Source organism: Mesocricetus auratus, unplaced genomic scaffold, assembly GCF_017639785.1.
Source record: "Mesocricetus auratus isolate SY011 unplaced genomic scaffold, BCM_Maur_2.0 Super-Scaffold_100003, whole genome shotgun sequence".
Taxonomy (NCBI): domain Eukaryota; kingdom Metazoa; phylum Chordata; class Mammalia; order Rodentia; family Cricetidae; genus Mesocricetus; species Mesocricetus auratus.
The window spans coordinates 75426671-75452804 of NW_024429188.1; the positions used below are offsets into that span (position 1 = coordinate 75426671).

At 37.5% G+C, this 26134-nt stretch overlaps 1 protein-coding gene across 1 annotated transcript in view; it reads left to right on the forward strand.

The window, feature by feature from the left end:
- Nucleotides 1-26134, forward strand: part of Il1rapl2 (interleukin 1 receptor accessory protein like 2) — a 1115671-nt gene that overhangs the window by 968129 nt on the left and 121408 nt on the right. The window lies entirely within an intron of this gene.

The following is a 26134-nucleotide window of genomic DNA, read 5'->3' on the forward strand; positions in this document are numbered from 1 at the left end:
GGTAAAATCTTTTTCCATTTTATTTTTTTAAAAAATTTGTGTATGAGTATTTTGCTTGCATGTACGTCTGTGTACCATATGCATGCTTGGTGCCTGTGGAGGCCAGGAGAGGACATTAGATCCCCTGGTACTAAAGTTACAGCCAGTTGTGAGCCACCATGTGGGTACTCAGTTTTGTATCCAAGTCCTCTGGAAGAGCAACAAGTGCTCTTAACCACTGAGCCATCTATCTAGCCCCTAAATTTTAACTTTGATAGATATATGCCACACAGCCATCAAATTCAAGTAATTATTTTAATAAAGAATATATATATTATACATGATGAGATTTAATGGAAAAGGCCTCTTTCTGTATATCTGTGGCTCCCATTTGGTAATAGCTTCCAGAGGGGAAAAAAGTAGATTAAAAATGGAAACTATTTGTGTATCCGTCTTTATGAAACAAATGCTTCTGGATTAGTGGGTTACACTTGCTTATTAAGATAGAAGACTGGTTCTTGGATACCATTTTAAGAACATTGTTTTTTTGTGCTTTAATTGTGAATAGATTTTTTTAAAATCAGGATATCTCTTAAAGGCACATCCCCTTACAAATATGTTAATTTTTTCATAGGGAATTATAATTAATATGCAAGGACATAAGTATTTTAGGTATGCAGACTAACAAGGTGTGACATACAGATCCCACATAATCAGCATGTGAATGAAAAGTGCCCATTTGTAGACAACCTCTAACAGTTTCCTGTATCCCTACCCTAAGCAAGCACAGACTCTCTTTCTTTCTTTATTAAAAAGATTCATTTCCTCTATTGCATATGTTTCTGTAAATGGGATCTTCATGTTTAGTCTTATTTTACTTTTTAGCTCAACATAAGGTCTGTAAACTTTAACTGTTTTTCTTTGCATCAGCAGATTTTCATTTTTGAATTATTATGTGAATGTAACACAGATTTTATCAGTTTAGCAGCTTATGCACATTTGAGTTCTCTCTAATTACTGGCTATTATGAATTATGTTGCTATGACCCTTTACTTAGGAATCTTTCAGTACATATATGTATTTATTTCTCTTGGACAAATATTTGAAAGTGGAGTTGCTAGGTCACATGATCAATGTATACTTGCTTTCACCAGCAACCACATTGTATCAAAATGAGGTTGTGCTGTTGTGTTAGATTATCTGCAATATATGAGATCTGTGACTTTTATCCAACTCATGGTTTGCGTTCTCACTCCCTAGCACCTTTGATAGTCACATCACATCCAGAACACAGCATTTTACAGCACTCTGTCTCACCCTCTGGCTCCAGGATTCTTCCCACCTCTTCTTCTAAGATGTTACCCAAGCCTTGGATGATGTGGTGGGCTTAGCACAGATATCTCATTTAGGCTTGGGCACTCTGTTGTTCTCAGAATGTTGATCAGTTATGTATTTCTCCACTGGCTGCTGTCCACTGCAAAAAGAAGTTTCTTTTACCAAGTTTGAGAGCAGCCTAGGTTCATGAATATAAGCAAATATTTAGAAGGTAATTTGACAATATGACTACTTAGCAAACTAACAATAGAAATTTCTACCTGAAGACCTAAGACCTACCCAGCATTTGGCTTTTGACCAGAACCATAGTACTAGTCATGGTATGCTCTCCTGTGAAGCAGGCCTCAAGTCCAATGACAAAGTGCTTAGTTACACAATAATCATCATGTTACTATGTTAGTAGTCGATGTTGAAGCACTCAGGGTGTAGTGCTGGAAAATATCACTGACATTCTTTTTTCTGGAGCTTTCCTAACACCTCTGGCACTATAGAATTATCCAGCAGTAAGTCTGATTCCAGATCAGAAATTGTTTCCTCTGTGTCCTCTATGTCTGTAATCAAAGCCTGGTATCTTCAGCAATGGGACCTTATCCTATAGTTATGGTGGGTGACCAAGGGCAATGTCAATAACCTGTGTTGTAGAGACCTCTTAGGCTTCCCTGATCAATAACCTTTAAGGAGGCATCCCATGCTTTGTCTTACAGTTTTCATTTAATCATTTCTTATAGGAGAGTCATTGTCCATCCATGCCAGGTAATTTCATTCAAACTCTCTTTAAACTGTATTTTGAAATTAGCTTACTAGCAACTAGATTTCCATAAGGTTTTTTTCACACATCCATACTTTTAGTTAACTCATACACTGTTCTCCTATCTCCTGAATACAGTGTTTCTGCCCCACCTGGTTCTTCAGCCATTTAGTACCAAAATAAATTCACAGAGGCTTATATTAATCACAAACTTTTTGGCCAATGACTCGGGCTTCTTATTAGCTAGCTCTCTCTTAATTATTAACCCATTTCTATTATTGCCACAAGGCTGTGGTGTACTCGTAACGCTGCAGCATGTTACTCCTTTGGTGAATACATGGCATCTCTCTGGTGGCTCCTCTCTGCCTTCCCCTTCCCAACATTCTCCTAGTCTGCTAGCCCCACCTATACTCCCTGCTTGGCTACTGGCCAATCAGCATTTGTTCATCAACCAATAAGAGAAACATATATTCACAGTGTACAGAAGGGCATCCCCCATCAATCTCTCCTTCCCCAATCTCTACTTTATAATTTAATCCTTAGTATTCTCACCTATTTGTTTCATTTCACCTATGTTCAACTAACCCTTCAAGTTTTTTTAAGTTGCATTGTGAAACAAAAGGCTTTTATATGGCTTTCCATAGCTGCACCCATTTTTTGTATACTGCTCTTGCCTTGATTCACACAATTTAGGCAGACTGCAAAGAAAATTTTTCTCCATATCTTGAATGTTCTATTCAATAAGGGAGGAAAAAATAACTAGCAACTAAAGTTGGCTCCAGAATGTTTTGACTGTTTGTGCAATAGTCGAGCTTGTATTCCTCTGAAAACAAGGGAGAGCACATCATCTGTTAGCAGATTCCTGTGGCTACTGATTGCCCAGAGACTATATACCCAACTTTGGGAACTTACTTTGGGGGGCCCAAGAACATCATGGAAGAGATCATCAAGTTCTGATTCTTCAGACATCATTTTTTCTGTTTTATTTTGGGTCTTCAGGATTGTCAATACTGTCTAACATCCAGTAAGATATTGCTTTCATGACCTTGTCATAATTAACAATAGGTATTTCTTGCTAATGAGGTACTCTTTACAGCTCCATTTAATTCTTCTGACAGGCTGATGGGCTGACAAATTAAGAAGGTGTGACTACCCTCTCATATCATTCCGCAAGGCTTTGAGCTTTGACAATGAAAAAAAAGTTCTTCAAAGCTTACTTAACAATCTCCCCTCCTATAAATGAATAATAAATACAAGGGACCTGAATTGAAAGTTTGTCTGCAGGGTATGCTTAGAATTCTTTGCTATCTTTAGAATCTTTACTGGATTATCTGACAGGGAATAATTTCAATCCCAATTGCTTTTCCATGGATCTAGATTAAATATTATTATTAATGAAAATTTATAAAACAACAAATTTTTTTACAGTTGTATCTTTGGGTAGCATGACCCAAACCTTATCAGATGTGTTTAAGGCAGAGATAGTAAGACTCAGTTTAGAAGCCAGGAGCTATCTAAGGTACTGTTGTTATACAGGACATAGATGATGGGTTCTTTGCCTAGGGCAGAGAAAATTGAGATAGAAATAGGTATATTGGCAATATGCTTCAGATGTGCATTCAAAAAGACTCAAGGATGAAAGGACTATTCAAATGAGGGAAACGCCAGTGATTATTAGAGGTTTCAATTTTAAACTTTTATTTTGGGATGTCAAGTAGGCATTCACATTGATAATATAAAATATGTAGGTGAATGTGAGTTTAGAGCTCAGACAGAAAATAAATATTTATGAGACATGTGCATGAAACTCTATGAGGCAATCTCCCTAGTACATGGGACTATAGATCTCTATATATTAATCATGTATGGGGAACAGTGTATATAGATCTCATATTTTCTTATAATATTGTAGAAATACAACATTTCATCATTTGTTAAATCTAGTAACTATTATAGTTAGAGAAAGGCCATATTAATACATCAAGGAAGATGGGTTGGAAAGACTTTAAGAACCATATGACTAGGAAATTTACTGTGTGATTATGCTCTTAAAATGACAGGGAAACTTTGCCTATGATACCTCTTACAACCTTTCTGCCCCCTCTTTCATAGTGTTTCCAAAGCCTTAGGTGTACGGGTTGTGTTGTATATGTATCAATTGGGGCTAGGCATCCCATATTCAATTGTTCTCTCATCAATTGTGCTTTTGATTGTGTCTGTCTTCTGCAAAATGAAGCTTCCTTGATGAAGTGTGAGAGCTGCACTTACCTGTGAGTATAAGGATTAGTATTTAGAAGGCAGTTAGAACTCATTATACTAGGAAAATGGCAGTATTAGTTATCCACCAGGTTTCATGGCCTCATCAGCCATGAGTGGCTAGCTACATATACAGAACCAACATGAATTCCCTCCCACTGAGTGAGTTTTATAATTGCAACTATTAATAGAGTACTGTCATACAGTTTGAATATTTCTCCAAAATGTTCATGTGATAGACACTACTTGATCTCCACTGTAGCAATGTTGGAATGCTATGGAATTTTTAAGTGGTGATTCCTAAGGGAAAATGACTAAGTCAGTAAGAGTGCTAACACCAGAAGAGATCAATGTAGTTCCCCCAGACATTTTTTGATTGCTTCTCATATACCTGAGGCCAAAATCATCAGAAAGACATAACTTCCCTTTGTCTTTTCATACTTATCTTTGGGTTTAAAGAGTTTCTTCTTCCACCTTTATTGAAAATAGATTTTATTCCTCACATGATATTCTGATAATGGTTTCCCACACCTCTACTCCTCCCAGTTCCTCCCTACTTCCCCTAACCCTAACCCTAACCCTAACCCTACATCCACCCGTTTCTCTTTCCAGTTAGAAAATAAACAGACTTCTAAGGTATAATAAAATAAAATAAAATAAAACAAAAAATAATACATTGGAATAATACAAAAGAAACAGAAGGAAAAAAGCCAAACAAAATGTACAAGAAAAAGATCAAGAAACAAAGACCCGCTTGTTTGCACACTCAGAAATCCCATAAAAACACTAAAGTGGAAGCCATAATATATATGCAAAGGACCTCTAGGGTAAAAAGGTGAATATATATTCATATTCTGTGTTTCAGACCCTTGTAGGCCCTGTGCATGCTGTCTCAGTTACTGTGAGTTCATATGTGCATTGATACTGTTGATTTTGAGGGACTTATTTTCTTGGTGGTCTCCATCCCCTCTGACTCTTACACTCTTTCCATCTCTTTTCAGCACAGAAGGATTGATTAGAGACTTCCTCTTTAGGGTTCAGCGTTCCAAGTTCTCTCAATTCCTGCATAACATCTGACTGTGGGTCACTGTAGGTGCTGCAGGAGGAAGCTTCTCTGACAATGGCTGAGCAAAGCACTGTCCTATAAGTATAACAGAATGTCATTAGGAGTCATTTTATTGCTACATTTGTTTTTTTTAGAACAATAGTATTTGCCTTTACCATATGTCCCTGGGCTATCCAGTCTCAGATTTTTTTACTCATCCATTAATGTTGGGTATAAGTTCCATCTTGGGAAGTAGGCCTGAAGTCTAATGAAATATTGGTTGGTTACTCCTACAAACTGGTATATCCTACAAGCAGGACACCACTGTAAATCAAAGGCTTTGTGAATGGGTTAGTGTTTACCTTTCTCCTTTTTGGTAGCATGCAGAGTACCTGCTTATACAAAAGGCACTAGCACATAGGAGTTAAGGCTCTATGCAGGCACCAACTTAATTTTCCCATTTGCAATGAGTTATATACGTGTTACCTTTGGGAATGGGGACTTCCTATCAGCTTGCGGAGAGCATCTTATAGTCATGGTTGTTTGTGGGTTCCTACGGGATCTCTTTTACCAATAACTCATATGCAACATAAATATCCAGTTTTAGTAGATGTTTAATAAATGCATACAATATCAATAACACATTATTGATTACTCTGATTATATCAAATTGGTTTTGATTGGTTTAAATAACTCTTGTGTAGAGACCTAATGGTGAACAAATTTTTCTCTGAAGATTCCTTACATATTTAATTGTTCTCACTGATTTTCCCAACACTTAACATAAAAATTAAACAGTAAAAATTATTTATTGACTCAATCAATGAGTCTCTGCAAATTCAATGAATAGTTTTTGTCAGTATGAATTCTAATCATGGCAAGTCAGATTTTCCCTTATGTTTGCTATATAAACATTTCCACATATGCATATCATGTACTCTGATAATATATACTCCCCATTGCCCTTACTTCCTTTCCTTCTTCTCCTTGGTACTGTTCTCAAATAGTCTATCCTTCTACTTTAATGCTTCATTTTGGACATGAATATGTAATCCTTGCCTTTGCTTAACACAATCATCTTCAGTTCCACCAATTTTCCTATAGATGACATTACATTGTTCTTTTCAACTCTGAAAAAAGCTCTCTTATATATTTGTCTGCATCCATTCATCTGTTAATTGGAATCTAGCCTGATTCTACAAAACAATCGCCCATGAGTAGTGAGAGCATTTTCTGAAATAAGATTCAAAACAAAGATAAAATAAATGCCTAGTATCATCTAAGACATTGAAAAATAAATGTCCATTAGGCTTAGCATGACTTTGGTGAGTATTGAGTAGACAAAAATCTAATGTTTTGAATGAACAGAAATGTGTTAGTTGAAAGGGATGAGTCGTTTGTAGAATCTTTTTCTGTCTTTGTTGTTGTTAGTGTTGCTGTGTACATATTCATGTGTGTGTTCACATGTGTGTGCATGTGTATATACTTGTGGGTTGAGGACAGAAGTTGATAGTGTCTTTCATTCTAATTCATTCGCCACACAGAACTTTCTCTGAACCTGGAACTTGCCTGATTTGGTTAGATTTCCTGGCCAGCAAACCCCAACCATCCTATCTCTGCTTCCCTTCCCACCACAGCTGAGAGTAAAAGCTCACATAACTATGTCAGTTTTAAATGGGGACTAGGCATAAGAACTTATTACCTTATGTTTTGTGTGCCAAGAACTCCCTAGCCTCTTTTGTTTTTCGTTTGTTTGTTTGTTTGTTTGTTTGTTTGTTTGTTTGTTTGGTTTTTCGAGACAGGGTTTCTCTGTGGCTTTGGAGGCTGTCCTGGAACTCGCTCTGTAGACCAGGCTGGCCTCGAACTCACAGAGATCTGCCTGCCTCTGCCTCCCGAGTGCTGGGATTAAAGGCGTGTGCCACCAACGCCCGGCTGTTTGTTTGTTTTGTGTGGATTTTTTTTTGGTTTTTGGTTGTGGTGTGTGTGTGTGTGTGTGTGTGTGTGTGTGTGTGTGTGTGTGTGTGTGTGTGTGTTACTACTCAGTGATTTAAGGGCTTCTGCTTCAAATATTGGCCACCAATTACCCGCTACTGAGGAAACAATCTTTATGACTCCCACTCTAGTTCTCTGATGATACTATCACATATTTCAGGCATGAAGGATAGGGAAATCTCACCCACATGCAGAGTTTAACCCTGTGCCTCAGTTCAGTGCTCCCAAGAGGAATCTCAGCATTCTCTTGAGTCTTACTGTGCACTTATGTCAGGGGACAGGGAGTAATGATGATTCATTTCAGGTGCACTCACTCCTGTGTCATCACTAGCAATCAATTTAAAAAGCTCCAAGTACGTTCCCTGAGGGTGCTCCAGATCTGCAGCTTCTACTTGATCCATTTCAAAACCCCTGCCTTTTAATCATACCACAATTATAATAAATTTGATAATCATCTAACAATAAAATATTTTATAATATTTTTACAAGTGCATGTGAATTACAAATGTATTCAGTAGAACCACAGTAAGCAACATCCATTTTCATGAGCTGAATTAGAAGTTAACAATAATGAAAGTATGGTAAAGCTGAAGATGGTGACGATGATAATGATGAGAATGGCAATGATGATGATGATATTGGAGGAGGCAGCAGCGTCAGAGAATGTCTAAATCTTTCAAAAGGCTAGTTCAGCCAAGTATCAGATCCTGTGGATAAATAGAGAGATAAATTCACAGCGGCTGTCTGTCAGACACAAGATAAAGCAGTAGAAGTGTGATCTTAGCAAGCATTTTCCTGTCTTCAATCATTATGGCCCTGACTACTATAAATGCAATATTTTGTTATATTTCTATTTCTATCTTTCAATTGTATAATTGGAGAGTACTTAAGATCATATGTGGTCATCCTTTCCAAGTACTCTCCCAATGCAGTTATACCATGCATAACTTTGTGGCAGTCATTTAGACATCCTTTGAGTCTATCCAGTGATAGAAAACTCTCATCTTGAAAACATGGCCTGAAAAAAGCTTTTAGAAAAGCCCCATTTGTGTGATGGGTAAGAGCAAATTTCTTATCACTCTAATCATCATCACTACCTTAAATAACACTAAATAAGGCCACGATATTTACTACATGACCACCTGTATTTGAAAGTACAGCTACCATTGCTCAACAACTGTGACTCATCCATTCTTAAATTCTGAAACCTCTACTATCTCATTTCTTAACCATTATCCAATCACCTCCTAAAAAATTTTCCCATTCTTCTGTAATGAAACAAGCCTGGGTTCACATGATGGCTTTCTACTATGATATGTATAAAATGGGAAATTTTTGTTCTTGAAGTTTTTGTGAGAATGAAAATGACTGAGAACCTTCATCTAATATCATTCATCAAACATTATCCTACTTCCATTACATATATTAACTCATTTGCTTGTAGTATCTATCATTCCAAGAGCCAATAAACACTAGTTCAAGGTCAATTTATTATACTAATAGTTTGATAAACATTCTGTTTATTTTCTTCCCTGTACACTTGCTCCCTTTCCTCTTTATCCTTTCCAGTTTTTCAAAAGCTTAAATGTGAATCTGACTGTGAACTCTTTACAAACAAAAAAAAAAGGGAGGTAATTTTTCTGAGGTCTAAGATCAGGTTTTATTTGATATTATGCACACCATAGTAATATTATTAAAGTCTTATTTCATTATGGCCAAATGAAGATCACTCCCTATATTGTAATAAACCTTTCATTTCTTTGACAAGCATTTATTTGGTGTCCAAGGGAGAAGGGTGAGACGAGTAGTAAGATACATGTACTTGAAATAGGAAAAGGGAGACGGTGGAAATGTAAGACTTTAAGTGCAGATGAGGAGGAAGAAGTTGGGAGATGGAAATAAGTGTGACAAAAGGGCAATCAAAGCAAATGGTGTATAGAAATACCACAAGGATGCTATGTTTTAAGCTAATTTTTAAAAAAATGTTCAAAGAACAAGAATATATAAAGGAAGTTCTAATTTGGGTCATTTTTCATGGAAGAATTTAACCTGATACTCAAAGGGTTAGCTGCAATATCTAAGTATAAATGTGGAACAAAAGCATTTAAAATAGAATTTAAAGACATTGAGGACCCCAAGGAATCTTGGTCAGGGATCCTAAATATGTAGTTGAAATTGAGTGAAATGAACGAGAATAACTTTAAATGAGGTTAGAATGTTAGGGTGCCATATTTGCCAGGTCTTTGTCCCTGAAGTAAGTAAGGTTTTCGTTGCGATGAGATGTTATAAAATCACAGTCATTGTTCTTAGCAAAGATCCTTAAAGTTCCCAGCAGGAAAGCATATGATAAGGACATACTGCTATTGATCTCATAAACCACCTGGAATATATAGAAGAGTATGCAGTCATTCCCTCAGTCTTGAAAAAATCCTCATTTATAGCACTGTTACTATACCACCTACTCTGTTATTTCATACCTTGTTGTCCTCCTATATGTAGTTCTTGCCCTCTACTCTTTCATAGGTGTTCTTTTAAATTAGAGACCATTTATTATTAAGTACTGAAAGAAAGGCTATTAAATTTGATTTGCATATGTATGATGTAATCCTGGGCATAAGGTTAGAACCTATATTTTAGGGGTAATATTGTTTCTACCAATGGCAATAATGAAGCCAGTAATTGGTGTGGAGTTATGATATGATGTGATATAAATTCATAGACATACATAATTTTTGAATTTAATTTTCTCTGTGATCTTTTAAAAAATTTTTTATTTACTCATTTTTGTGGTGTGTGTGTGTGTGTATTCATACTGTAGCATGCATGTCGAGATCAGAGGACAAGTTCTAGGAGTTGGTTCTCTCTTTTCACTATGGATTCCAAATATCAACAGGTTTGTGAAGCAAGTGCTATTACCCACTGAGCCATATTGCTGGCCCAGTTATCTTTGTGAATTATCTCAAACAATTAATCCTCCAGACCCAGTTTCCCTTCTTTAAGCACAGACCTAATATCTATGAAGAGGAAAGATTGTAACAATTAATCAGATGCTTAATTCATGTTTAAGAACCTGACAAAATCACAGACATGCCATAGATTCAATAAAATGATAACTTTATTGTTTTATGACATGCAACAGTTTTCTTTCTCTATGTCATGCTTCACATTTAAATTGTAATTAATTGTTTATTCTATTATTATAACCAAATTAGATACTTTATGTTTAGATGACATCAATTTTTCTATTAGTTTTATGTAATAGTAGTACTACAGTCTAAATGAATCCTTTGAAAAAGAATTTTGTATTGTGTGTGTGTGTGTGTGTGTGTGTGTGTGTGTGTGCTTGCAAAAGTGTGTACAGGAAATCTGAGGCAATGGATCTGCTGAAAATGGTGTTACAGGAGTTTGTGAGACACTTGATGTGTGTGGTAGGAATTGAACTCTGGTCCTCTGGAAAAGCAGTCCACACTCTTAAATGTTGAGCTATCTATCCAGCCGTGAGGGAATCCATTGTTATTGTAATCTTGTAACCACTCCAGCAGGGATTAAGATATTCTAAATAGTTTAGTTAAGGAATTAAGATATGCCAAATATCCCTTTGACTATAGGACTACTGAAACTCTGGACCACAAGAAATTTGAATTTTTTCAAATTCTAGTGATGGATGAAGGAAAGCACTAGGGCACTGGCCAGCCAGAAAGCAACTGAAGATCTCTCAGAAATAAATTTCATGCAGTTCTGAAAAACTGTTAGACCATCTTGCAGGAGGGATTAATACAGGAGGAATGATTAGGTATGTATATTTCTTGCCCTTTGCTTAAACCTAAACCTCATGTTAGAATCTGAAGATGTATCAGGTGGGGCCAGGAACTACAAGATCCATTGTTATCAGTATTTTGATAACTTGTAGTTTTGCAACAGACTTCATCTGTTGCAAAGAGAAGAACATTTTTATAGAGAGGAGATAACTAAATTTATCTGTGGGTATATGGATATATATTTAGAATGCAGTTAGGAAGTATGCTGGTTTAGTAAATTGTAGATTCTCTTCCATGATCCATGACCTCACTAGTCCTGAGTAGCTGGCTAGTTTTTCAGTACAAGGGATGATTTGTCTCTTGCTGAGCAGGTCTTAAGTCCAAATAGAAAGCTGGTAGTTACCACCAAGATATGAGTGCTGCTATTTCTTCCATGCCATGCTGATCATGATTGTTCCATTTCACAGACATCATAGCTGCGTAGGATTATTGATTGTGTCCCTCCTTTGGAAGCCTGCATGGCACATTCTCCTGTTGTGAAAGGTAGTCCTCAGACCCATACTGCATTCTCTGGGTCCTGTGTCCAAACTACACAGTGTCTTCAAAAATAGGGTCTTGGTTTCAACTTCAGGGAGGCACTTGAGGGCAACATCAATAGTGTATAATATTTTAACAGTCTCTTGTACTCCACTGGCAAACAAACCATAAGGAGGCTTATCTTGCTGGCATTGTTTTTTGTTTGTTTGTTTTAAGATAGTCTATGACTCTTATGGGGAACATGGCCAGCCCAGATGAGGAAATTTCATTTAAAGTATGTATGCATACACATAGACTTTTTTGTATTATATATAATTTTAAATAATTACATAATATTATCCCTATGACTTTTTCAGACATCTTTACAGTTAATTTACCTTCGTCCCTCCTTCTATACTTATTTCACTCCTTCCTCCCCAATTAAAGCCTCCACCACCTGTGTTTCCCATTTCCTCCTAAGATCACTTGTATCCTGCTACTTCCCCTCACAATTATTTCCTTGCTCATATTGGTCACTTTTTACATTCCCAGTATTTGTTCTTACTCCATGTAATATACTCCCATCTAAAGATTTGGAGCTAAGAATGTTAGATGAGAGTGAATATGTGACATTTGTCTTTCTGAGTCTGAGTCACCTCAGTCAATGTAAACTCTTCTAGCTCTACCTATTGACCTAAAAATTTATGGTTTCATTTCTATTTACAGATGAATAGTAGTTCATAGTGTATATGTGCCACATTTTCACTGTCTATCCATCAGTTGAAGGGCATTCAGTTTTTTTTCCATGTCCTACATACTGTGAATAGATTGGCAATGAAGATGCCTGGGTATGTGTCTGTAGAGTAGGATGTGGAGTCCTTTGGGAATTTGCCAAGTAGTAGTATTTAAGAGTCATGTGGCTAATTTATTTGTAGTTATTTTGAGGATTATCCAAATTGATTTCCCAAGTTGTTGAACCAGGCTGCAATCTCACCAACAGTGAATAAGGGTTTCCTTTCACCAACATTTGTTGATGGTTGTATTGTTGATCTTTGCCATTCTAACTGAGGTAAGATAAAACCTAGATGCCCCTCAACCTAAGAGTAGATAGAGAAAATGTGGTACACTTACACAATGGAGTGCTACTCAGCAGGAAAAAAAACAATGGAATATTGAAATTTGGAGGCAAATAGATGGCACTAGAGGATGGCATCCTGAGTGAGGTAATCCAGTCACAAAAAGACAAACATGGGACTTCATCCAGTGGCTGAAGGAAGCAGAGGCAGACAACCACAGCTAAACACTGATCTGAACTGGAACCTAGTTGTAGAGAGGGAGGAATGATGAGCAAAGGGGTGAAGACCTGGCTGGTGAAACCCACAGAGACAGCTGACCCGAACAAGGGGGAGCTCTTGGACCACAGACTGATAGCTAGGAAACCAGCATAGGACTGTTCCAGACCCCCTGAATGTGGATGTCAGTGAAGAGGCCTCTGCAATTTATGGGGCCTTGGGTAGTAGTAGATCAGTTTTTATCCCTGGCATACAAATAGACTTTGGAAGCCCATTCCACATCAAGAGATGATCTCACTGCCTGGACTCTTGGGGGAGGGCCTAGGCCATGCCCTGAATAAAATGACAGACTCTGGAGATCTCCCATGGGGAGCAAGTGGGGATTGGGTGGGGGGATGGAGGTTTGGTGTGGGGGCAGGTAAGGGGGAAGGAGAGGGAGCTGGGATTTACATGAGAAGCAAGCTTGTTTCCAATTTAAATTAAAAAAGATAATAAAGAAAAGAAATCTCAAATCTGTTTGATTTATATTTTCCTTGCTAATGATAATAAATACTTTTTAAGGTATTTCTTACACTTTTTTGAGAATTCTCTATTCAGAAACCAGACCAATTTTTGAATAGGCTGTATTTGGGGTTTTGTTATTGTTGTTATTGTTTTCTTTTGTTTTGACTCTTTAGTTTTTTTTTAGTTCTTTATATATTCTGGATATTAATCCTCTGTCAGATACACAGCTGGAAAATATTCCTTCACATTCTTTAGCCTTTCTTTTGACTTGATGACTTTTTAAATTGTTTTTTGTTGTTGTTTTCTTTCTTTTTTGTTTCTTATTCAGAAACTTTTTGGGCTTATGAAGTGCCAGTTGTCAATAGTTGGCCTTAAAAAATCTATTCATACACTGATATCACATAGGATACAGCCTCTGATTTCTTCTTGTAGTTCCAGATTTCACAATGAGGTCTTTGATCCATGTTGGAGTTGATTTTTGTGGAAGACAATATAGTTAACAGGTCTAATTTCATTCTTAATACATGTGGACATCCAGTATTCCTATTTGTTGAAGACACTCTATTTCCCCCAATGTACATTTTTGGTTTCTTTACCAATATTAGAAGACTTCAGTCATGCATACTCAGGAGTCTATTTGTTACACCAGTCTACATGTCTGTTTTTGTGCCAGTATCATACTGTTTTCATTACTATGGTTCTATAATGTATGTTAAGATAGAATGGTGATTCTCCAACATTGTTCTTTAGTTCTGGCTTGTTTTAGCTATTTAGAGTCTTTTTTAATTCCACATGAAATTTAGAATAGTTTTATTTTTTCCCATTTCTGTGAAGAATGGGGTGGAAATATTGATTGGGATTTCACTGAATCAGTAAATGGCTTTGTTATGTGAAAAGACCCTTCCTGGGAAGATATGACATATGTCTTCTCACCCCTGATAGGGATCCTACAGCAGACCAAAGTATGGATTCCACCATAGTCCTACTTGGTGTACTGTGAGTTGTACTGGGGTTACTTAGAGGAATATAGATGATGGGTTGGCTTACAGGAGCAGAAATGACAAGACAGCCGCATCACCCACCCAGCACGGATGACTGCACAAAAGCTAGAAACCTAGAGCACAATGAAAAGCCTGCAAGGAGCTCAACAGTTTGGAGAGTGTTGCTTCCAAGTGACTTAGTTGCTCTAAACCTCTTCCAGGCAGCTTGGCTTGTACTAGCTTCTTCCAGGCAGCTTGGCTAGTCTCAGAGTCTTCTTTGCAGCTCTGCTTGATAAGAGTGACTCAGCAGGTTGGCTTGTTTACTCTTGGGAAGGGAGGCGCCTAGAAAATCTGGTCAGAATCAGGGCTTTCCTGAAGCTATTTTGAGTTGTTTACCTTCCTGCTTAAAGAGTTTCCCTGTAGTATGGAATCTCAGAAGAAACAACAGGTGTTTGGTAGAATGGAACAATCCATCCAATGCAGTATGTCTCTCCAATTTCTAGTGTCTCTTTCTTCAGAGATTTAAAATTTCCACTCTAGAAGTCTTTCACATTTTTGATTAGGTTCATCCCTAGATATTTCATTTACTTTGAGGCTACTGTGAATGGGAGTGAATTCTCTGTGTGTTTGTTATTGATGTATAAAAGAACTACTGATTGAAACAAGGTGCTTCTATATACTGACACATTGCTGAATTTGCTGTTTCTAGAAGTTTTTGTGTACATATTTTGGGATCTCTGAAGTGTCCACACCCCAACGCGCCACCCCCCCCCCCCCCCGCCCGTTTTAGCAGCAATGAAAGGCTAACATGTGCTCACATGACCTTGTTGCTCCTGTCCTGGTCACTAGGAGATTAGATGCCCTCTTCGTGGCAAGGAACCAATCAGAAGTTAGCTGGCAGGGCTGTGCTTTATGGTTCTGGGTATGCTTTATGAACAAGTGCACAACAGTGATGTGAAGAGCATAGCAACCACCCTGGGAGGGCCTATGGGCTATAACAACCAGTTGACCAATCAACACAGGGCAGGTCATCCAAGCCTGGAAGTGCACCAATCCTGAGACTGTTGCATACCCCCTAGATACTCCCCTTATGCTACCCTTTAAGATCCCAGCCTTGAGGTTTCCGGGGGTCTTTCTCCAGCCATCAGCCATGGTAAATGGATGAAAGGCCTGAGCTAATAGGGTTAGCTCATTAAACCACTGCAATAAAAGACTCTTTGCTTTTGCATCAAAATGGGCCTCTTGGTGATTTTGGGGTTCAGAATTTGGGCACAACATCTCTTGTGGACAATACCATACCATCTGAAATTGGGTATAGTTTGACTTATTTTTCTATTTGTAGTCCTTTCTTTTCCTGTTACTCACTGTGGCTCAAGGTGAGTTGAAACTGTAAAAAGGCAAAATACTTGTTCTCCAAGACTTAAACACAGGTTGTAATTTTTGAATCTGCCTATAGATATTTAGTGAATGATTCACATATTCTCCATTGCATAATAGCTCAAAAGAGAAACATAAATTCAGTGTATCAGAATCTCTCCCAACATTTGTTAATCTAAATTTATAGCTCGTTGCTTTAGGAGTGTTTTATTTAAATTCTCTGACAACCTTTATGTGATCCAAAGACAGGTAGGTTAAGCATCTATTATCAGAGATAATAGGGAGCCTTTACAGGGTCTCAGAGTTGTACACATTTCAGAATAGGAGCAACTTGACATAAGAAAAAAAGCAGAGATGAAGTGGAGTTCTTTGAAACCTTGTCTTTTGTCAGATGAGTCTTTGAAAAGGGTGGTTTGAATTTTTGAGGTGCACATACATCCTTTTCTCACTGAAATGTCACAAGAAGGTACACTTTGAAAGAAGTTGACAGGGAATGAGAAATAGGGAGAGCTGCCTAAGGCATTAATGATTTGGAAGAAGGTCAACAACCCATTTCGAGCTCATTATATCTATTATCTGGGTTCAGAATGGTTCCAGATAGAACTTGGGCTGACATACCCAGAATTTTCTCTCTAGTCCAGTGTAGTGGGAAAAAAGAAGGTGGTGGTATCATAACTATCCCTTCCTGCTATCAGAATGAGTTGGGATTTCAGATTCCCTAGATGGGTAGAAAAGTTTAACTGCATACATAATCAATGTTGCTTAAGAGGTAAACATTTTATTTGGTTAAAAAAGAATGCACACAGGGGTTGGAGATATGGCTTGACAGTTAAGGCTACTTGTTGCTCTTACCGAAGATCCAGATTCATATCCCAGCATCCAGATGGCAGCTCAAAACCTGCTGTAATTTTCAGTTCCTAGGATCTGATATGCCCTCTTCAGGCATCCAGAGGTATTATGCGTATGCATTGTAGACATACATACATGAAGATAAAACATTCATACTCATAAATACCTTGAGAAAACACACAAATTGAGGAGTACTCCTGTGTATTCATTTAAAATCTACTGTGATGGGCTGGGTAAATGCTTTGGCACTTGCTGCAGAGCCTGATGAGCCAAATACCTGAATTCAACACCCAGAGTCCAGATGGTAGAAACAGAATTAGGTCTCTGACCTCTGTGGTGAGTGCATGCCCGCTCCACCAAAAATAAACACATGTTAAAAAAAAGAAATACATGTTAAAAACCTAAAACATGTTCTTTTTAAAAAAGAAAGAAATCATGCCTGTCTCCTGAAACTTCTGTGTGCATCAGACATTCTTGAAGAAACTGTATGGTTTCAGTGTGCCTCCACATACCAGATAATCTGAGTTTTGGCCCAGGTATCTTCAGGACTAATGCCTCAAAAACACAAAGTAGTGACAATAGAGAAACCTCTTTTTAGTTCATCAGGGATGCTTTGTATTTATCTACTAGTGTTTTTAGACAGAGCTAGTTTTTTTTTTCTTTAGGTTTGTTTTTTGAGCCTGTCCTGGAACTCGCTCGGTAGACCAGGCTTGGTCTCGAACTCACAGAGATCCACCTGCCTCTGCTTCCCAAGTGCTGGGATTAAAGGCGTGCACCACCACCACCCAGCTAGTAAGAGCTAATTTAAGAACAAGCTGATTTTATATTTAAGAGCTGACATGGCTAGGGTAGAACCCTTGCCAATCATATAACACTATGGATTCCATCCCCAGCAAACAAACAAGGCACCAAATTGACATTTTCTTTTTTTGCTTTCTCTAAAACAAAACTATCACATCATTTATTAGGATGTTTAAAGACTTAAGATGGTGAATTTTTTCCTCATTATCAATGAGCCCTATTTATTTCACATGTATAATTATTATTTTATAAGTTAAATGTAGAAGTTACTCCAAAGTTAAAAGTAGACTAAATCAGCACAGTGACCAAAGAACTAGAAAAGGCAAGAATATGTAGCTTCTGAATGCTAATACAGACTTTGTCAGGCACTGCTGCTCTTAAGTATACACTGTGTATGAAAGACTTGAGCAATTGACATATGAGTCACAGATACTGACATGTTTATTACTTTGTCCTAGCTTAGCAACTTTTACTTTATTAGCCCTGGATGCTACCACGTCTCTCCTACATTCAATCTGAATTTCTGCTTCCATCTATTGACACTGTTTTACTAATTGAAATCTTTGGAAATTTGGAACATTGTTCTCTTAACGACATGAAATTGTGCTGATTCCCCACTTTAAATCAGATCTCTCCTTGAGTCTTGATGAAAAAGGTTTTATCACATCATTTTCTTGCCTGTGTGTGAATCGTCCTGTCCCAAAGATGTGTGCTGAGAATAGAATGCTGTTCAATAAAGATACCAGTTGATTTCACAAAGTCATCTCTCATTTTACATATGTCACATCTAGGAATGGCACCCCAGTTGCTGAAGTCATTGAGATAGTATCTCATTGTAAGTATACTTTCTCTATTGATAGTATCTCATTGTAAGTATACTTTCTCTATTCAGTCACCCACATGTCAACAGGATTCCTTTAATTTGAAGAGATTGCATCTGAGGATGGAAGAGATGGGATGAGGTGAAGATGGGAGGATATAAGAATATATTCTACATGCTTTGTGTATATTTTTCTCCTTTGAAAATCCACAGGCTTTCCTGCATTGGAGCTATGGTGTATTGGGATTGTATGCATTTCAAACAAGACAATGCCTGGCTTCATTATTGTAACTCAACAGAGAGATTAATTCACAAGCCTTTTATAAGATAGTATGAGTCATGACTGTCAGGTGGATATAAAATGAACAAATGATAGAGATTTTATTTAACTCACAGCTGAAAAATATTATGCCATATTACAGCCAGTCCAAGGGAGGATTCAAAAGGAAGAGCGCATTTACAAACATGGAATATTAAAAATTCATGTAAAAACAGAGCTAAAACTGATCTTGGAAGTCGAGAGGGAGACTGAACATCTATGTTGAAAATATTTTGCAATGCTCTGTTTTCTGCAGTTTGCAGAGTTGTTAAATGACTGAAAGTCTGGAATCAGCCAGTTTCAGATAACCTAGAATGGTATGCTCTCAACAGCTTATAGTTTTCCACTAACAAAGAATTCTCCTCCACTTTGACTTTGTGAAAAGTAGCCCAGGCTTTGGCAAGACTTAACAGTGGGCTAGAAGCCATAAGATCCCTGCTGCCAGGTCTTCTTGATCCTTATATGCTCATACTGGCCAACATACCAAAACATTTCTTGAACCTTGTTTTAGGATGCCTTCAGTCTGCTTTTGGACTCATTTTTTTTTCGCCCTCTTTGTTCCTTCAAAATGGTACCATTTAATCATGTGGCAATTAGAATGTTATGACAAGTAAATAGAAGAGGAGATTAACTTCTTTACAAAAAAAAAATCACAAACTAAAAGGTCAACAGGATCCCATTCAATTTCCACTGCAGACTTCTTTCACCTAAAGGTGAAGAACAATTCCATATGTTACACTCACACATCAAGCCGAGGCTGGCATATTAGCTTGTTTTTGCTGTGGTGAACTGGTTGTCATTCTTTCTTCTTGTCTCAGTTTCTACTTTTGTTTTTATACATTTAATTCACTGAGAATATGTGAAAGGCACATGCCCCCCCCACATGCACACGCGCGCGCGCACACACACACACACACACACACACACACACTACATGAATTATTCTGGATTATTTCCTTAATAATATTCTGGATTATTTCCTTAATAGTTAAAATCAGAATGTCTGGGGATGGAGAGATGTCTAGGTGGTTAAGAGCATTAGCTGATCTTCCAGAGGACCCAGGTTCCATTCCCAGCACCCACGTAGCAGCTCACAGCCATCAGTGACTCCAGTCCAGGAAACATAACACCTTCACCTGGCCTCCTCAGGAACCACGCATTCATGTGGAACACAGACATCAAAGAGATGATACACGCGTACACATAAACAAATGCAAATTAATAAACTGATAAAATCAGATTGAGTTGCAGGAGTAAATATTAGATTTTTTAAGTACTGAAAAGGAGCTTAAATATTCAAGAAGTATAGCCCTTGACCAAGATGGAGTCCTTTTACCTTACAGTCTCATTTTGCAAGCTAGAAAATGATTGAATTACACAAGTGATCCCTGAAGCATGTTTCAGTTGTCACAATTTCAGAATACTCTAGACAATGACATTCACCCAACATTAAAACAAAGTGCAATCTCAATCAAGACAGAAGAGATGCCATGAAGCTATTGAAAAGTATTTCTTGACACCACTTGATTCTTCTCTGTGACCTCCATTTCCACAACATACCACTCTCAATTTTAAACATTTATTCACACCTTCATTCTTTAATATGAATGGCCCCATTGTATTTGAGTATGTATTAATGAAGGCACCATATAGACACAATAAATATATAAATACACACATACACAAGCATATATATATATATATATATCACAAACACATCCATTGTATATGGCTAATTACATGGTATACACACAGGAATGAGACTCCAATATGACAAATTACTTACTCAAGGACACATAAGTGTTAGTGCTAAAAGGAAAACCATGTTTGCCTGGCTTTGCATTCATATCTCTTTTTCACTAAACCACATTTTTTCTCTTATATTTGTCAGTATTATATACAAACTGTAAAAGGCACTATGGAGAGCAAAATGTTATTTAAGATTCAACTACTGCACTTTAAGGTTCTAACACAAATGGAAAACTTATTGTTCATTTGAGTTTCAGCAAATGTGAAAATCATGCAGAAAGTGAACATTGTAAATTGAAAAATAAAATTCAGATGAATAATTTTCAGAGGTAGATCCCATATATAAAGCATTTAATGATCCTATTGGTCCCCCACCCACCCACCTGTGTCCTGGTCAGACACTCCTGTTCAGCCATAAATTTGCGTGTGAATTTGGACAACATCTTTCTTTTCCTCTCTGAATGTTAGCTTTTTGATTTGTTAAATGATGAAAATAACTCAAATATTTCAGTTTATCCCTGGGATTCTGTGATGATATGATAACTTGGAGTTCTTTGCTTAGAACGACAGGAATTTAAGAGTGGATCCTGGAAAGGATGATTTCCTGACAAGGAATTTATCCATGTGTGAAGTATGAATTATTTAAAGGAAATGTGTATCTCTGACAAAGTAGCCACAGAAATGCTTCCAAATATCTGACTATAGAAAAACTGGTGAATACCACAAATATACCTTGAAATATGTCCACAGCATCTTTTAAAACAACAATTTGTATGTTAGGTAAAGTATTCAGGAAAATAAGAGATGCCAAAGAAGTGAAGATAGATTTAGTCAGTGCATCTGTTACATTTGGTTGAAATGAATAGTCCAGCCGAAGGGTTAAAGCCAAATAGTCCTGATTGCTGAGAATTCAGCTTAGACATATTCAATAGTTTTATAAACAACGTCAACCATCCATCATTCTATCTAGTCCTTCTTTACAACAAATGGAGAGGGATGGTGAGGGCATGCTGCCCTGACATGGACTCTAATTTCCCAAGAACATAATCTCTCTTCTCCTTGTAGCATCCAGAATCTAGTTTTAGAATGAATAAACAAACAAACTCAGGCTTGTTTCTGCAAGGGACAGTATAGTAGTCCAGGCACCTTTTGACTGGAAAAATTATCCCTTCTGGAAGCAGGAAGATGGCTGAATACAAGTCAAGCCCCGATGCTTTATAACATAAGAAGTCACAATTCACTCTCAGTGCAAGGTTTGGACTTCCAAAGCCTGGATGTGGTGATTGATAGGAAGATAAAGGAATTAAAGCATGACAACACCTGACCTTGCCCACTCCTTCAACTGCTTTGAGCCTGAAACCACAGGGAAGCCACCTGTGGATCCTGACTCCTGCTGTGAACAATCCAAAGTTTCTAAGTCCAGGTGGACACTGATTAAATAGGGAAAACAGCATGAAGCTTGAGTCCCACAAGGTGGCTGTCTTTCTCCTTAACTAACGCTCCCTAGCCCCTTTTACTCCTATATTGCCATTTTCTCTGCCTTTTCCCCTTCTCTCTGGCCTTTCCTTATTCTTTTACCTTGTTTTTCATTTACTGTCTTAGCCTTAAACCTATCTAGACCCACTGTGGCTTAACTCTGCTGTTAGCTACACAGAGCCAAGAAAGTTACTATCTCTCAACAAGATGTGTGTTCATAAACTTCCTTAGACTGAGATCTTAGACTTTTGTATTTCTTATTGGATCTAAGACTGGGCCGGTGTGAATTATCAATCACCCATTATAACTCAATATAATGGGAGAAGTGTTCTTATAGGCTTCCATGTTACTGCAAATGAGACACTTGAGCTTTCAACAGATGATAGACTTTGAAATTGACATGAGAACTCAAATTTTGGCCTCCTTGAAGGACCATGGTTTGATAATGTTCCCATTCTGTCAGTATGGAGTAGAACTTGTTAACAGCCCCAGGAGGAATGTCAAAGTTGCCAGTTTCTAGTGAAGGAACAAGGAATTGGATGGAGTTTTTTGTATCAGTTCTTGGCAGCAATCACTCTTCTGTTTTGCCTCCAAAAAGACATGCAACTTTTAGGAAATGATTTCCAATCTTAAGCAAGATAATATAACATATCAGAATTCTTAGGTTTTCAACTTGGGGAAAACCACAGCTCCAGACAAATCTCATCGTGCCAACTCTCACCAAGGAAAGATTTAGGTATACACGGTTGCACAAGTTTTACAAAACCCAGTTTCTCTTCCTTCCTGAACGAATTGACACAGAACTTTGAGTTAGTGTCCAAATGTGAAGGTGCATCATGAACATAGTCAGTCATTCCTTTCTCCTCCCAGCTGGGGAAATTTCCTTTCTCAGTCCTTGGGAAAAAAATACCTGAAGAAGACACCAAGCATGAAGACAGACTGTGTGGATTGAGAGTTGAGATGCTGCTTCCCTGAACCCATTTTCATTATTTTATTTCCTCTTAACATTTCTTTAATGTGAGCTGGGCAGTGGTAGCGCATACCTTTAATTCCAGCACTTGGGAGGCAGCAGCAAGTGTGTCTCTGTGAGCTCACGACCAGCCTGGTATACAGAGTGAATTCCAAGACAGACTCCAAAACTGCACAGAGAAACCCTGTCTCAAAAGTAAAAAAGAAAGAAAAATTCTTTAATGCCATATTGACACTTACACTAAGAGACCTTGTAGTTGTGGGGATATTCAAGAACTAAGTTAGGCCTTTGTGCAGCATGTCATGGGCCTGTTAAAAATAAGCACACACATGAGGCTTTCCTAAGATAGTTTTGTTAAATGGTCCTCACTTCTTTTTCTAAGGAAGATATGATAGACCTGAAGTGATACTTCATTATCATCTTAGCTGTGACTGTCCAATTGCAAACCACTTCCACGTCGCCTTGTTTTGATTTTTTAGAGAGTAAGATCACAAAGACAACAGAGTCTTCAAATTTTAAAATCAAAGGCCAAAAGGTAATTGTTTCTTTATTGAGCCTTATACCAATTTGAGAGGAAATTTTGGGTGTGGAAAAACTGTATTATATGTAGGCAAAGCAAGTACACTTTGCATTATACATTCACAAGTCCTAGGAAAGGTTCCCCATCCTTCAGGACCACCTATCATCCAGGGTAAAAAGCCTATTCACCATTCATTTCTTTTAAAGTTTCATTTTTCACTTCGTACTTAAAAGTGTGTATATAGCTGTAAAGGTAGCTCAGTGAGTAAAGATAGCTCAGATAGCCAAATGACATAAGTTCAATTCCTGTAACCCACAGTGGAAGGAGAGAGCCAATTCCCCAAATTGTCCTTTCACATTCACATGTGTGCTGTGGCTTGTGTACCCACCCAATAATAATACATTTAATAATATTAAGTTTAATTTATATACATATATATGTATATATATATTCTTCTTATTCTATCCTCATCAAATTGATTTCTGAGTGTGACTAACAGATCACATTATTGTTTTTAGATTTGAATCTAGTAAGAAAGTATTTATTGCCTACAACTGAAAGCATATTCAGCTTTTGACAATGTAACATCATCTATGAAGTTCACATTCAAGCACAATACCCTGGGTCACAGGAACAGAAAGTGTCACAGCAAAGGAAGCAAGTATATACACAAATGAAAAGATGTTTTTTCCATGATTTTGTCTAATGTCCACTATAGCAGTACTCCTACAAAGGCTCATTTTACTATTGGAGCTTTTCTTTACTTCTGTTCCCCTTTTGGTATTCTCTCTGACAGCTGAGTAAAAAGACAGTGTGTAAGGATTGAGGCATTATGCTGGCCTGCCACTGTCACCTGGCAGAATGCACTCAGGCAGTACTGTGGTCAGCCTTGGTGCAAAGGACCCCTTTAAAAGAAAGACCTCTGCCCGCTTATGCTCTCTTTCTGCTCTCTATTTGCTGCTCTATTTCCCTCTCTCTTTCCTGCTGTTCACCTGGGGTAGACAGGACTTTTCCTTTCTCCCTCTTCTCTTCTGACCTCTCTCTGTCTCTGTGTCTCTTTACCTCTCCCCACCAATAAAACTTTTCATTCAACTTCTGTCTGCCTGGCATATTTGTCCCTCTGTCTCAGTCACCCTAGCCCCACACACTGTATCCTAACATGGATTATCTGAGTTCTTTTAAAGTTTGATAGTATGTCTTCTACTAGATGGCTTCTAGTGTCTAAGACTTTGCGTACAAAATAAATCAATGAATCATATTGCTTACTTTCATTGTACACGATAGGAATTACAAGTTTTAGGATCTAAAGAGAGTGCAGAAACAAAAGTTTTGCCCTCATAACTGTCATGCCTACCACTTTTCCCACTGACTCAAATGAAAAGGTCCCTGACTACTTGTCTCCAGTCAACAAAATGCTGAGGTCAATAACTTCTTGTGAGACACTAACCAAAGAATCTGTTGAAAAATCTTGAACAATATTTACATTCATATACTAATCACTGCTGTTACTTTTGAAACTAAACAAAAGAAGAGGGAACAACAGAAAAATGCCAAAAACAATGACCAAGCTACAGAATTTAACTAAATTCAATTCAACAAGAACAAACCGAAACAACACATAATAATTTAAGGGAAAGTTGTTTATCTAATTTAGAAGAGATTAGTGAAGTGTCAACCCATGTGTAATTAGATAATTTTAATATTTTTTGTGAAGATGGATCAACAAACAGGGCAAAATTTAATTGTTCTATATGTCACAGCACGTGTGAGTCATTTTCCAGTTTCCAGATATTGATATCCATAACAAACAAATTCTTGATCAATTAGAAATAGTGACTTTTCTAGAGTTCTGAAATAGAAAAGTGGAACTAAGAAATGTAGTAACTGTCCCATGAACACACAGCTGGAAAGTGAAAGAGCTAGAATGATTCCACAGCCTTTGTCCACACAAAAGATTTCACATGAAAGAGATTACACTCAAAATGCTATTTGAGGAATGAGTTAAATTTTAATGTAAAAGGAAAGAAAGATACTGATACAGTCAAAACCCTGGTGGCAAACAGTAGGCTAAGAAAAGCAGAGTGAAATCCATCATACTAGTGACAAAAGAACCAAGACAAAATGAAAGCCAGTTTAGAAGGAAGGAAATGCATGTTACTGTTGATGTGCAATATCTTCACTTTATATTCCAGATCCCTATTTCCAGCCTCATTGAGAAAGAAAAACAAATAGTCTAGAATCTGAATCCTAGGACAGGCCCACACTGCTGGGGAAGGAAGAGGAAGAGTTATTAGTTTCACAGGAGGTAACAGAGCAGTTAGAATGGAAAGATAAAACCCAAAGTTCAGAATATCATTGGTGTTTGCAGCACCAGAACATGGTATATAAATTGTAGTGTCAAAAGTCTGTAAAAGCTGAATATCAGGTTAATAGAAGGCTAAATTTCTACCACTCATTGACCAGATTCTGTGTTTCAGGAATTTCCCATTTAATCCTCAGAATTCCTTGTGAGGGAGACTATGATTTTGCAAAATTTATTTTTAGGTTTAAAAAAATACTTATTTTTCTTATTTTCATGTTTGTGTAGGGCTACATGTATATGAATGGAGGTGCTTGTGGAGACCAGAGGCAAGCCTGATTTCCTCTGGGGCTGGGATCCAGGTGTATGTGCACAAGCCTCCTGGCTTAGCTGCTGGGAATCAAACTTGGGTCCTCTACAAGAGCAGTGTGTGTTGTTAACCACCGAGCCAATTGTACTGTCCAGATCTTTTAAATGCACCAATACTGAGTGTACAGGTTACTAAAATTAATTATGTCTGAATTGCTAGTTAAAAGGCACAGTCTGGCA